We start from the raw sequence: 12,692 nt of genomic DNA on the forward strand, positions 1-12,692 counted from the left end.
TGAAGTCCACCTCCATACAGGGCTGCTCCCCGCTGCCCTCTGAGGTGAGGATCTCACCCAGGCAGGAGGGAGTAGTCTGAGGTCAGGAAATTGGCAGGAAAGCCTGGAGACATGAGCTTTGCTGCCAGGAGGTGGATGACGTTCACAGTCGAGGTCTCTTGGATGCATCAGTAGCTTCAGTTTGAATGTTTTCATTTTTGTGTATGTGTTTTTGTTTTACATTTTTTTGATACCATATTTTACTTCTGGAATTTTTTTTCTTTCAATTGCTACAGAAAGAATTTCCATGCAATTAAAAAGGGAACACACACACACATCTGTATTTCTACGGTTCCAAGTCAACAGCTGTTCCCTCCCTGCCCCCTTGCCCTTTTCCTGTGAAGACAATACTGGAACCTTGCAGAACATGTGGGAAGTAGAAGTGGCCCTTGACCTCTGTGCCTCAGTTTCCTGATCCAAAAAATAAGAGTATAAATTGCTCCTCGTACAGTTGTTGTACAGACCACATGGGCCAACATTTGTAAAGCACTTAGAATGTGTTTTTGTTAAATAGGATGAGTTAATTAATAGAAAAGAAAGGGCACCGTTAATGCCACCATCATGGCACAAAGAGGCAGCAGTGGAAGTCTGTCCTTAGAGTCAGAAATCAAGAGTTTGAGCCCCGACTCTGCCCTCACTCCCAATGTAACCAGGCGTATGTGTGTGGCTTCTCGAAGCCTCAGCTCCTCCATCTGTAGAATGGTTATGAAATCTGGAGGTCGTGATGCTGCAGTGCGGGCTGGGGGTAATAGATATAAGTGGGCTCTGTGAGCGCAGAGACCTGCACACCGCTGCAACCCAGCCCCACCCTCATCCCTTTTCTGTTTTCTTGCTCAGTGTTGTTAGGTAAACATTGCTCTGTGCTGCTACCAGTCTCTGTGTTTATCATTTTTAATGGCTGTGTAATATTCCATCCAACAGAGGTGTCATGATGCACTTTGTCATCTCTAGTGTGGGATGTTTAGGCAGCTTCCAGCACTTTGGTGTTATTAATAACCCTGCAGTGAACAGCTCTGTGCCCAGAGCACTTTCTCTCTGATGGATGATTTCCCCAGCCAACCTCAGGGATAGTCACTGAGGCTGCTTTGCTGGGGGGCTGGGGGATGGGCCAGCAGCAGTGGCTGGGAGAGTTAGGTCCCTTCAAAAGCGGCCTGATACCCTGCCCCAGGAGCAGCAGCATGGGTAGTGGGGCAGCAAGACACTCCGTGACAGTGCTGAGCAAGATGGGAGAACATAAGGCCACCATGGGAAGGGCAGTGGGTGCTGTGGAGAGTTGGGGCTAGGAGTCTGAAGACCTAAGTTCTGGGTTTTGCCTTTGCCACTCTCCATGTGACCTTGGGCAAATCCCTTCTCCTCTCTGGACCTCAGTTTTCTCTGGGTACTGTGGCCAGGGACTGGGCAAGTGTTGGTCCGGGGCTGTACTATTCAATGTGGTAGCCACTAGCCACATGTGGCTATTTTGATTTAAATATAAATGAATATAATAAAAGAAAAAAAATCAGATTCTTAGTGTCACTATCCACATTCCAATATCCGCGTGTGGCTAGTGGCTACCGTATCGGGCAGCACAGGTATTGAACACATTCAACATTGCAGAAAGCGCTATTCGAGACATTTCTAGAGATCCAATCAGCCCAGTGTTCTGTGATTCAAGATCTCTGTCATCATGCCTTTTTCTGGAGCCAGGAAGAAAGCCAGGATCCCTTAGATCAGAGGATTCATTAAGGGCCTAAAGAGGCTTAGTGACTTTCCAAAGCCCAGGACCTCTGGCAGTGTCCTGAGTCTGAAATATCCTCACCCTCTTTCTCTCCCCAAAGGTCCCAGCTTGGTCTCAGAGAGAAGCTGGGGAAGAGTGTGGGCCCCTCGAGGGGTGGCCCCCCAGCCAGGGGCAGTGCCCAAGGGAGGCTGGTGTGAAGCCAGAGTAGTTGGTTTCCTGGTTTCTCAAACAGGAAGGCACTTGGAGGGCCTACACTGCTCTCTGCCTATGCCTGGAACACCACCATTCATGCCCTTGGGTTAAGCATTGTCCTCTCTAGGATTCTTTCAGAAGTCCAGACCAGATATCAAAGGAGGCGGCTGCCTCACTCAGCTTTGTCCTATTCTGGCTGCCTCAGGCCCTAGGCCTAGTTCTGGGTACGCACTGGGAGAGGAACTGTGAGAAATGAGTCCACAGTACTGAGGGTGAAGCTCCCCCGCCCTCTCCCCTCACACCAGGCACATACACTCTGGCAATGCACATGGATTCCAGCCATGACTGCCCCCCAGCCCTCCCTTCTCTTCAGAGGGAAGGCCTTCTACAGATGCTCTCCTACAGTCTGGAGGTACTCCAGGGGGAGGGGGCAGTAAATGGGGGAAATGAGATACAAGATGTGAGGAAGTGAAGATAAACTTGGCTGACTTTGGTCTCACCTTTGTCAAGGTGTGGCCACCATCTGCCTTACGCCCTGTGCCCCTCTGTCTCCCATGTGAACTGTACTGCTCACTCTTGCTTCTCCTTTTTTCTAGGGACCCCGCAGCCATGTCCTGGCTGCCTTGAGTCTGCCTCCTGCCAGCGTTCCAGGGCTCTGGCCCTGTCCAGCCCCTGCACCCGCTCCCACGCCTATTCCTCACCTCAGCCTGCACCGAAGGGACTCCTCAAGCTTCAGGACTCAGCAGGCACAATAGCAGTTACGGTAGGTGGTATGCCCCCCCTGCCTACTCCCTAGCTCCTGGGGATGCCTGAGCCTTCTTGGTCTCTGGAACAGGAAGGATACATTTCTGAACACTGTATCTGTCAGGATCCCTTTGGTTGCAAGTAGCAAAAATCTTATTTCAATAAAATGAAATTATCAGCTCATGTAACTGAAGTGTCCAGGGGTAGGTTGGGCTTCAGGCAGGGCTTGATCCAGTGGTTTCAACAATGTGAACAGGATCTGTTTTCTGTCTGTATTTCTCTGCTTCTCTTTTTTGGTGATGGCTCCACTCCTAGTGGCTTTTCACATGATGTGATCATAAGACATCTGCCAGCAGTTTCTGGGGCAACATGCTACCAGGTTGAAATCTGGGGTCTGGGCTAGAGACAAAATCTGGTTTCCTGATAGAACAAATAAAAGTCCTGGAGTTGATCTCTTGGGCCCTATTGTTAGGATTAAGATCATCCTGCTCCTTTAATTGGGTCCGCAGGGCTTGGAAACATGGATGGGCTGGGGATAAGGGTCTGTCCTTCCCCAACCATGTGACCAGGAATGAGGGGGAGAGTGTTTCCCAAAGGAAGCGCAGGGTCCTGCTGGCAGGAAGAGATGCCTCCAACTGGGGGAGGCAAATAACAAATGATTATTATAGATGAGTCTGCCCTATCCTTTTTTTTAAGGCCCAGTTTAGGTCTCTCCTTCTCTAGGAAACCTTTGCTGACTGCTCCAGACAATGGTTATTTCCTTTAGTTCATCCGCCAGCTCCACCCTTTTTACAGATGGAAAGCCTGAGGCTCAGTGTGCATTTCCTTATGAATACTCTATTGGTTACTGCATTAGTGCCAAAGTGTGTTGCTCTCTTTGCCTTGGCTGCTAGGAAGCTCATAGCTGGTTTGTGGCCCATTTCTGATAAGTGCTCAGGATGCTGTGGCATGCAGTTGCTCAGTAGTCTTGCCATTGGCTTCATCTTCTTCTCTCTCATATTTTTCCCTTGTTCTGATTTCTTCTCTTATGTTTCAGTTTGTGCTGTTCTTAGCAGCCTCAAACTCTTTTAGAAGGAGGTGGGGTATAAATAACCAAGAGTGGCCATAAATGAAGCATTCAGCGCTGACTGCAGCCAAATGCTAGGCCTTTTCCTTTCTAGAGGCAGCTGGGGTGGGGGTCTCCCCAGGCCCAAGGCCAAGCCTGTCCTCAGGGAGGCACCAAAGCCTGACCATGGTAGCCCCAGTACAATGCCCACCTTGCCCTCCTTGGGTTAAAAATGGCATTGTTCTGTTTCCCACCCTCTTCCCTTCCCATTCCTCATCTTATCAGAAGCTAATGAAAGAGACTGGGAAACCCAATCCTCTGGTAATTAAATTTACTTAACGGGTATTCAAGTGGAGTAATGAGAAGTTTAATGCAGTGATTAGATTTTTCTTTAATTAATTAAAATTAGAACCATGTGTCTTTCCAGCAAACCAACTTGACCCTCTGCTTGAGAGTAGCAGGCAGAGTAGTAGTGGAGGGTTTGGCTGGGTGAGTGGGGCTGCTGAGGGGTGGGCGCTGCCCAGCTCCGATGCCCACTCAGGCCAGTCTCTGATTCAGCTCCCATTTCTGAGCCCTGTGAGTGCCGGACCTGGGCTAGACCTGAGTCACCCAGGGCTGAGGGATCCAGCAGTCCCCGCATCCAGCTGAAAACTGATTCAGGACGGAGGTTTCAGAGGAGGGTCAGCAAGAGTTACTTAAAGCAAGGAGCACAAAGGAGGGATTTCAGGCACTGTGATAGGAGGAGGTATTTGGGTGGCATATGTCACTGCCATGTACCAGCTAACACCTTCGCCTTCATGTTCAGCCAGACCTGGGTTTACCTCTGTTGGCACTGGATCATCTGGGCTAATGGAATGGGGACAGTGGGGTGGATAATAGAAAAATCTGAGCTAACTCACAAACCGCTTCTCCTTGGCTTAGGAATGCATTCATGCCAGAAGGCTGACTGTCCTTGTTGTGTTTCTGAAGGCCAGTTAAGGATGCAAGGAAGCACTTCCTGCCTTGAGCCCCTTCTGTAGGAGTCAGGTGGTGGCTGGGGCATAGTGAGTATGGGAATCCCAGCATAGCTGCCTGGAGTGGAGCAGAGGACAGGCCTTGCTTGAGTAGAGGGCGGGCATAGTGGAGACTCAGAAGACAGGCCCCAGCACCCCAGGGATAGGATATGTTGTTTTCAAAGCAGTGGGTAAGGCTGGAAGAAGTCCTGAGCCCTTCATGGTAAGGGGCAGAAAACTTCCTTCATTGAACCCTGACCCCAGTCCCACACTGATCCTTGATCCTGGACAGACTGAACTTTGATCCCAGCCCCACACTGAGCCCTGATCTTGAACAGACTGAATCTTGATCCTGGTCCCACGCTAAGCTCTGACCCCAGCCCCACACTGAGCCCAGCATTGTCATGGATACTCAGTAGAGCAACAGGTGCCGGGTGGGAGGGGTGAATGGTCGTGTTTGTTCATTCCCACTGCTAGCTCTGCTGCCTGTGGGCAGGACTCCTGTGCCAGACCCCACACTCTGCAATGGATGAGATGAATCAGATGTGGTTCCTGCCCACAGGGCTGGTGGGGGAGGTAACAAGCAAGCAGTCAATGACAGCCCAGTGATCAGAGTCGAAGTGGGCCTCACTTGGAGCGTTCCTCTGGCAGCAGGTGGGAGGGGGAGGTGCTGGAGATGGGCCAGTGGGGAAGCAGCTAAGATAGGGTCCCTGTGAGGGATGAGGAGGATGGCACCCATGGGGGTCTTGGGTCTTGGGGGTGCCTAGGGTGAGTGATTCTCCCCGCCTCCAAGAGCTGGCTGTGACTCCCCCAGGGCATGCTCAGCTCCTGGTGAACCAAAGGACTCACCTCTGGGGCAGGTTGGTGGTGTGCTGGGCACTGGGCTGGTAATATTACTTACAAGGAAAGCATTTTTATCCATTTCACAGAAGAGGAAATGGAGACGTGCAGGGACTTGCCTAATGACACTCAGCCTGAAGTAGCCCAGTGGGGCATGGTCCCAGGTCTTACTTGTCTCCGGGCCTGCACACCACTGTTCCCACGAGTGAACTTGCCCTGGGAGGCAGGGGCTCCTCTTCTTCCAACTTCTCCACCCCGAACTGAGTGAATACGACCGGGCACTGGTGAGGGCTGGTGGGCCTCGGAGTAGGGGGTGTGAGGAGGGCCTTGGCTGGGTAGGGGACTAGCCCCAGGAAGGAGAGTCTTCTTCTTCCTCCATCCCCACTCCTCCCCTCTCTGAATCCCACCCCTCTGGATTTCTGCACCTCCCCCCACCCCCCCGGTTCCCTCCTTCCATGGCTCAACCCCTTCTGAATAACCAGGCCTGGAGAAACACCCAACCAGTCACCCAACACTCGCATGGGGAAACTGAGGCCTTGGGAGGGGCAGGGACTTGCTCAAGATCGTGGGGCTCTGCCTCTCATGTCTGTTTAAGGTGCAGAGTGTGAAATGACATTACCTGGAGTTTATACTTTAAACACAAGGATAGTATTTGAATACTTTTTGCTGGGCTGGGAGGCCTTGTGGGTCATCTGCCCCCACAAGTTCACATCACACGGGCAGATGCCCCGTGAGCCACCTCGGCCTCCTCGGGTACGGTGCCCCCACCAGACGCGGCCATCCCCCCTCCCTGGGTCCCAGGTGCTGCAAATCACTGTCTCATTGAATTCTCTCAGCAGTCTAGGAAGGTGCATGACTTTCTACAGATGAGGGCACCGAGGTGGGGAGCTAGGCCACTGTCCTGCAGCTAACTGCAAAGGTGGATTTGCCCGCCAGGTTCCGATCGTAGGCAATCCACCCGCTCCAGAGTGCCCCCTCCTCGCCTGCGGGCAGCTGCCCCCTCCAAGGGCCCCCAGCACCCCTACCCCCTCATCCACTGCTGCTTCCCTACTTGTCCTGTGCTCCAGCCAAAACCAGTGACTCTTCCCCAATGCTCTGCACACTTGCCTACCCCCAGGCCCTTGTTCCAGCTGTTCCAGCCCCCCTGAGTTCCCTTCCCCAACTCCATCTGCCCAGATCCCCTTCATCTTTTTAGGCTGGGCCCAGATGCCACTTCCTTCATGGAGACCCCCTGTCTGCTTCATCCCAGTCAGAAGCCAGGGCCCCGCTCCTGTGAGCACCATCCGACAGCTCTTGGCCTGTCCCTCTCTTAGGCTGCTGGCCTCCATGTGTCTGACTTTACAGCACGTGGAGGGCGGAGTAGTCTCCTGGCCCCCGGCTTCCCTGGCCTGTTACCCCCAGGGCCTGACACACAGTAGGTGTGCAGGGAGTAGCTTGGGTCCCCGCCTCGGGTGGGGCTGCAGCTCCACAAACCGTCCCTTTCCTCAGCACTCCTGGGTCAGCTGACCCCCAACTGCGCTGGTCCCAGCCCCCATCCTCACCGCCGCCCCAGCTCCCTGAGGAGACCAGCTGCTTCCTTTAGCCCTGGCTGGGTGGCGTTGGGGGCTGGCTTCTGGGCCCAGCAGACCTCCCTGTGCACGCTTGACCTGCCCAGGTTCTGGGGGCAAGATCAAGACAAACCCCAACCTTGAGACTCCCAGGCAAGTCTTGAAGTCTGGCCGGTATAGATACTTTGTGCTGAGCGCTGGTGGGGGGTTGCACGGGTGCCCTGCCTGGCACCACTCACTGGCTCTGCTGATTGTTGGCTGTGTGACTTTGAGCAAGTTGGGTAACCCCTCTCTGCCTCAGTTTCCTCATCTGTTAAATGAGGTGATGACAAACCTTCCTAGGGTTGCTATGAGGATTGAGGGAATCAATACAATGTAAAGCATACAGCACAGCCCCGACACAGACACATGTGTGCTCCCTGGTTGTTGGCTGTCACCGTTGCTGGGAGGGAGAGAGAAGGCAGAGTGTGGGGGAGTGTTCAGGGAGAGTTTCCAGAAGGTGGCGACACACGAGGAACGACTTGAAAGATGAGGCACAGAAGGCAGGAAAGTACATTGCGGGAAGATAGAACCGCAGGGACAGAGGCCCAGAGGCAGTCTGGGGGACTAAAAGGGAGCTGAGCTTGTCTATCTAGACTTAGGCAAAGAATGGGACAAGGGGAGACCTCAGGCTGGTGGCACACAAGGGCTGTGTCCTGAGGGACCTTAGGGGCCACCCCGAGGAGTTTGGACTTTGTCTTACAGCCAGTGAGGGGCCATGGATGGGGTATTTTTCTTCTTTTTTCCTTTCCTTTTTTTTTTTTTTTTTACCACAAAAGCAATGTTTGCTCATGTAAAAAGTGGAACAATGTAGAAGTGTGTCCTATTAAGTAGGGAAGTTCCCTCTTTGCCCTTAAATCTCATTTTGCCGAGGTCCCGCTATTGTTGGTCTGGTATGCCTCCTTCCAGAAGTTTTTCTGTGCTTTTATAAACATATTTATTGTATATTATCTAAAAAAAGAAATGGAATTGTATTATGCACATTACTCTACAACTTCCATTTTTCATTTACCAGTGTGTTGTGGGCATCTGTCAGTGTCACCGCATACAGATCTCCCATGTTCTTTTTAATTGTTGCCTAATACTCCATTGTTTGGACATAACGTAATTTATGTAACTAGTCCTGGGTTGATGGATATTTAGGTGGTCTTCAATTTTTCACTCTTGCAAATAATGCTTCAGTGAACATCCTTGTATATATACCTTGGCTGACACGTGTAAGCCTTTCTATAGGATAGACTCCTAGATGTGGAACTGCCAGGGCAAAGGGTATGCTTATTAAATTTTGATAGCTACTGTCACATTGCTCTTCCAAAAGGTTGGGCCACCCTTGGTATCTGCAGGTAGCCATTTCCCCAGCCATCCTCGCACTGAACATTATCAAGGTTTTTAATTTTTGCCAGTCCAGGAGAACATCTCACTGTGGTTTCAACACTCACTTCCCTTCTCCCCAGTGAGGATGAGCATCTTTTCATGTGGTTATTGGCCATTTGTATTTTCTTCTCAGTGAATTGACTATTCACATCCTTTGCTTATTTTTCTTTTCTTTTTGCCTTTTTATTATTGGTAAAAAGGAACTTTTAGTATATTAGGAATTTTAAAATGTTCGTATGTTATATGTGTTGGAAATATTTCCCTTAGTCTGCTGTTTGTCTTTTTAACTTTGTTTATGGTATCTTTGGCCATATAGAAGCTTTATATCTTTATTCTGTCAAATCTGTCAGACTTCTCCTTAGGGCTTCTGAGTTTCACGTCTTGCTTGGCCAGGCTTCCTGGAATGCTTTTAAGCGGAGCGGGGGTGAGGTCAAATTTGTGACTGGGAAAGGTCATTCTGGTTGCCACTGTGTGGAGGGTGGGTGGAGGGAGGACTGCGAGCCAGCTGGGGTGGGGGTGAGGGAGAACCAGGAGAAGATGAGTTTGAGAAATAGTCAGGATTTGGCTGACTATGGTGAGAGGATGTGAGGGTGAGAGAGGGAAAGAAAGGACTCGAGAGTGATGTCTGGGTGTTTGGCTGGGGACTGCACGGCTGATGCCTCCACCAGCCTGAGTTAGGGACAGGACCAGGGAGGGAAATGCATGCCTGTGCATGTGAGTGCTCACCCAGGCAGGGACATGTGGATATATGAGTACATACATGCATATTCATGTCCATGCCCATGTCCATGCTTGGAAGTTCTGGAGACTGGCACATCTGTGCTGTGGCTCCATGGCAGGGAGGAGGGGTGTCTACTTTTTGTGGAATTCCTGTTCTCTAGCAAGTACTGTACAAGGGAATACACACACACACACACACACACACGCACACACACTCACACATGCTCTGTAATCTTTACTACCATATAAAGTATGTTTTACAGATAAGGAAGCAGACTCAGTGTAAGTAACTTGCTCAAGGTCACAGAGCTAGTGACTGGCAGAAAGGGGATTTTTTGGACAACTAGATCTGACCACCCACAGACAGAATTCCTGCCAATGACATTGAGGGGCCTTTCATTCATTTCTAACCTGACCAACCCAGTTTCATCAGGGACTCTTAGGATGAGTGCTGGAGCCTGACTGCCTGGGTTTGAAACTCAGCCTCATTCCTTATAAGGTAAGTTACTCCCCCTCTCTGTGCCTCGGTTTCCCCATCCTGAAAATGCAGACAGTGACAGTACCACCTCCTAGGGTGCTGGTGGGCATTGAACGTGTTCGTGCATGGGAAGTACTTAGCCCAGTGAGGGCGGAGCTCTCGGGATGCTATCTATGGTGACTGTCTGTGCCCCTTTACCCTCTCCCATCCCTCTCCATCCTCCCTCCACCTGCCACCTCTCTCCTGTGCCAGCTCTTCCTCAATTCGCCACAGGAACTTCTTTCAATATTTGCCTTTGAAACTTCATCCTCTGTTTTCATCCCCCAAACCCTTAGCAGACAGTGAATTAAAGCCCAGTCAGTCAGCAAAAACCATTCAGGGGAAAACGATTCATGTCGTGCTCACGGAATCCTCCCCCAAGCAGTTCTAGTCAGGCATTCTCCATGAGCCAATGCGTTCATCCCAACATTGCCCAGGCCTCTGGATACCAGACCATAAGGTCCAAATCTAAAACTCCTTCCTCCCTGAGTGGGGATCCTCAAGTTTACTTTCGAGCCAGGGGTCTGAGCTGACCCCAGCCCAGCCAAATCTCCACTCTAGCCACAAGCCATCGCTGGATCCTTGACCCCAGGATGAGTAATTCTCAGCATCATTTGTCAGGAAACTTGCCCGTAGGAAACAAAAGCAGAAAGCACAGCAAATTCTGGGCACAGTTCCTTACCACTAGCATATCTAAGCAAATCCTATGGTCATGATGGTGGGTGCAAGGTGTCCAAACTGGGTTAAAATCTCAGGTCTGCACCCAATTTAGATTTTCTCCTATGCCAAAAAACTCACTAAAATCACCAAACTTATCATTATGGATTTCTCATCATCAAAATAAACCCCCAAGTAAATAAATCCCCAAATAGGGACTTCCCTGGTGGCGCAGTGGTTAAGAATCTGCCTGCCAATGCAGGGGACACGGGTTCGATCCCTGGCCCGGGCATGCCGCGGAGCAACTAAGCCCGTGCGCCACAACTACTGAGCCTGTGCCCTAGAGCCCGTGTGCCAGCCCACGTGCCACAACTACTGAAGCCCGCACGCCTAGAGCCTGTGCTCCGCAACAAGAGAAGCCACTGCAATGAGAAGCCCGCGCACCGCAACAAAGAGTAGCTCCCGCTCACCGCAACTAGAGAGAAAAGCCCACGTGCAGCAGTGAAGACCCAATGCAGCCAAAAAAATAAATAAATAAATAAAATTTTAAAAAATAAATAAACCCCCAAGTAAATAAACCCTCGTGGTAAAGAATGGAGCAGTTATTGCCTGTTTCTTTGGGGGATTTTGTTTTCAGTTGAACTATATCAGTTACACCCTTTTATTCTTAGCCAAAAGGATGGCAAAACTCACTTCAGCCCTTCCCAGGGAATAGCCACACCCAACTGCAGGCCCCCCACCCCCAAAGCCTCTGAGAAAGGATTCCTTATGACTGCTCTTTTAGAAGCCCCTGTCCCCAGGTCCCTGGGTTCCACCAAGTCCACCTTTGCCCCAGGGGCTTCTACACTTTAAACAGCCCCACCCCTGCCTCTGATCCAAGTCCCCACCCCAGCACACCCCAGTACCCCTGCAGGGTGCCATGAAAGGCCACAGTTTCCAGCTACCCTGGCCCCATTTCAAAACCACAGGCCTTTGGATGCACGTAGACAAGTATTGACACCGGCATCCAGCGCTCATTCTCAAGAGGTCTTTTTAATGGCCTCGAAGAAGCCGTATTGTACCAGTTTGGAGGGGGTGTGTGGCAGGAGACAGTGTATTTTACTGTAGCCAAATCTGACTTCTTGGAAAAGGCAAGAAGTCACAGGGGCTTTATATAAACTAAGGGCTTTCCCCTCAGATCGTCTACCAGCGCCCCGCTCTTATCTTGAGGGGAGGCCTCTTCTCCCTATTCCCTGTGTTGTCCCACAGGAGCACACAACATTCAAGGTGATAATTGCTAGTGTCAGTAAGTTCAAAATATAAACCTACAATTAAGCTTGCAGTGCATTGTCATTTGCGGCTCCAAGGCCCTGTTGGAGTTTCCTTCCCCCTCCCCCACCGCAAACTGTCCATCCAGGACAGACCAGTTTGGGGTCCAAGCGCCTTTCTGAGAGCTGGTCCCAAACCTGAGTTAGGGATAAAGCTCTAAAGACACTCCAGCCTTTGTTCTAAAGTCAAGTTCAAGCCCTTGAATGTAGGCCAAGGCCCCAGCTGTCATGGAGACGCTCCCAGCTGCCTCGGCTCACACCTCCCTTCCCCAGATGGGGATTGTCCTGCTAGTGGATCCTGCCGAAGGGCCTGGAACTGCCCCCTTTCCCTTGCAAATGGGGAACCTTTCAACTTGGTGATTGAGATATTCCATCCCCCACTGAAATCCTAGTCATTTAGGGGCTCCCAAATGGAGCTTAATTCTGTCACCCAGAAAGTCATCCAAACATGTTCTCAAACCATATGCCCCCATGTGGCCAGTGGGGATGTAGGTAGCATAGTGATGTGCTGCACGAACAAGCTGTCTCTGAACTCTCGGTGATTTAACGCGACAAGGCTCCTTTCTTCTTTCTTCCTTTACCATATGAATTCACATTACATGTTCGATGTGGGAAGTGGGGAGGGTGGCAGCCTCTGGTCCATTTAGTCACACAGGGACCCAGGCTGACAGAAGTTCCACCATGTGGTAGCTGCCCCATCTGGAACTTGTGGCCTCCTTCAGCCACTGTGGCAAAGAAGAGAAAATGGTAGAGGCACGCACTGGCTCCTAAATGCATTGGCCCAGCAGTGACACACATCACTTTTGTTCACAGCCCACTGGCCAGAGCTTCTCATATGGCCTCAACTACCTGTAAAGGAGCTGAGGAAGTGTGGGGACATTCTGTGGGGGGGAGGGCATGGAGGAAATGTGCCCAGACATTCAGTGAGCAGTAAAGTTATCTGTAGCAGGGGTTTTATGGGG

General features: G+C 51.0%; 1 protein-coding gene across 1 annotated transcript in view; it reads left to right on the forward strand.

Annotated features, from left to right (window-relative positions):
- The first annotated feature begins 2,575 nt into the window (after positions 1–2,575).
- Positions 2,576–12,692, forward strand: part of LINGO1 (leucine rich repeat and Ig domain containing 1) — a 77,945-nt gene continuing 67,828 nt past the window's right edge. The window contains exon 1 of the mRNA XM_068537201.1: positions 2,576–2,711. The gene's annotated coding sequence lies outside the window, so the exon portion shown is untranslated. The remainder of the gene's footprint in view (positions 2,712–12,692) is intronic.

Source organism: Eschrichtius robustus, chromosome 1 (assembly GCF_028021215.1).
Source record: "Eschrichtius robustus isolate mEscRob2 chromosome 1, mEscRob2.pri, whole genome shotgun sequence".
Classification (NCBI taxonomy): Eukaryota; Metazoa; Chordata; class Mammalia; order Artiodactyla; family Eschrichtiidae; genus Eschrichtius; species Eschrichtius robustus.